Source organism: Arachis duranensis, chromosome 5 (genome assembly GCF_000817695.3).
Source record: "Arachis duranensis cultivar V14167 chromosome 5, aradu.V14167.gnm2.J7QH, whole genome shotgun sequence".
In the NCBI taxonomy this organism is placed as follows: Eukaryota; Viridiplantae; Streptophyta; class Magnoliopsida; order Fabales; family Fabaceae; genus Arachis; species Arachis duranensis.
In genome coordinates, this window is record NC_029776.3 from 39,643,170 (window position 1) to 39,645,345 (window position 2,176).

Here is a 2,176-nt window from a genome sequence, read left to right on the forward strand (position 1 = left end):
TAATGGAGAAGCTAGGGATCTTTGAGGTATAAGCTGCAAGAATCTTACTAGAGATGGCAGATAATTCAAGAAAACAAGCTTATGGACTTGTAGAGGATGTTCTGGTAAAGATTGAAGACCATTACATCCCTGCTGATTTCATAGTCCTAGAGACTGGAAAGTGCATCGATGAATCCATCATCCTTGGCAGACCCTTCCTAGCCATAGCAAAGGCTGTGATTGATGTTGACAGCGGAGAATTGATCATTCAAGTGAATGAAGAATCCCTTGTGTTTAAGGCTCAAGGATATCCCTCTATAACCATGGAGAGGAAGCATGAAGAGCTTCTCTCAAAACAGAGTCAAATAGAGCCCCCACAATCAAACTCTAAGTTTGGTGTTGGGAGGCCACAACCAAATTCTAAGTTTGGTGTTGAACCCCCACATTCAAACTCTAAGTTTGGTGTTGGGAGGTTCCAACATTGCTCTGAGTATCTGTGAGGCTCCATGAGGGCCCACTGTCAAGCTAATGACATTAAAGAAGTGCTTGTTGGGAGGCAACCCAATGTTATATTTATCTATTTTCCTTTTGTTATTTTATATTTTCTGTAGGTTGATGATCATGGGAAGTCACAAAATCAATTGAAAAAGAAAAAACAGAATGAAAAATAGAAAGAAAAACAGCACACCCTGGAGGAAAATTTGTTGGCGTTTAAACGCCAGTGAAGACAGCAAATGGCCGTTTAACGCCCAGTCTGGCACCATTTTGGGTGTTTAACGCCAAAAAGGGGCACCAGACTGGCGTTAAACGCTAGGAAGGGGCAAGAAGCTGGCGTTAAACGCCAGAAATGGGCCCCAGCCCGGCATTTAACGCCAGAATTGGCAGAAGGAGCATTTTTGCTCGCCACTTGGTGCAGGGATGAATTTTCCTTGACACCTCAGGATCTGTGGACCCCACAGGATCCCTACCTATCCCACCACTCTATCTCTTCTTCACCCATTCACCAATCACCTCAACACCTCTTCCCCAAAAACCCCTCACCTATCAAATCCCACTATTCTCTTCACCACTCACATCCATCCTTCATAAAACCCCACCTACCTCACCATTCAAATTCAAACCACTTTTCCTCCCAAACCCACCCATTATGGCCGAACCATACACCCCCTCTCCACTCCTAAATAAACCCATCTTCACTCCTTCATTTTCACACAACCTAAACACTACTTCTCCCTCTTGGCCGAACCACAAAGCCACCTCCATCTCCTCTATTTCTTCTTCTTCTACTCTCTTCTTTCTTTTTTTGCTAGAGGACGAGCAAACCTTCTAAGTTTGGTGTGGTAAAAGCATTGGTTTTTGTTTTTCCATAACCATTTATGGCATCTAAGGCCGGAAAAACCTCTAGAAAGAGGAAAGGGAAGGCAAAAGCTTCCACCTCCGAGTCACGGGAGATGGAGAGATTCATCTCAAAGGTGCATCAAGACCACTTCTATGAAGTTGTGGCCAAGAAGAAGGTGATCCCCAAGGTCCCTTTCAAACTCAAAAAGAGTGAATATCCGGAGATCCGACATGAGATCCGAAGAAAAGGTTGGGAAGTTCTTACCAACCCCATTCAACAAGTCGGAATCTTAATGGTTCAAGAGTTCTATGCCAATGCATGGATCACCACGAACCATGATCAAAGTGTGAACCCGGACCCAAAGAATTGGCTTACAATGGTTCGGGGGAAATGCTTAGATTTTAGACCGGAAAATGTAAGGTTGGCATTCAACTTGCCCATGATGCAAGAAGATGAACATCCTTACACTAGAAGGGTTAACTTTGATCAAAGGTTGGACCAAGTCCTCATAGACATTTGTGAAGAGGGCGCTCAATGGAAGAGAGATTCAAGAGGGAAGCCGGTTCAACTGAGAAGGCATGACCTCAAGCCTGTGGCTAGGGGATGGTTGGAGTTTATCCAACGATCAATCATTCCCACTAGCAACCGGTCCGAAGTTACTATAGATCGGGCTATCATGATTCATAGCATCATGATTGGAGAGGAAGTAGAAGTTCATGAGGTTATATCCCAAGAACTCTATAAGGTGGCAGACAAGTCATCTACCTTAGCAAGGTTAGCCTTCCCTCATCTCATTTGTCACCTCTGTTATTCAGTTGGAATTAACATAAAGGGAGACATCCTCATTGATGAAGACAA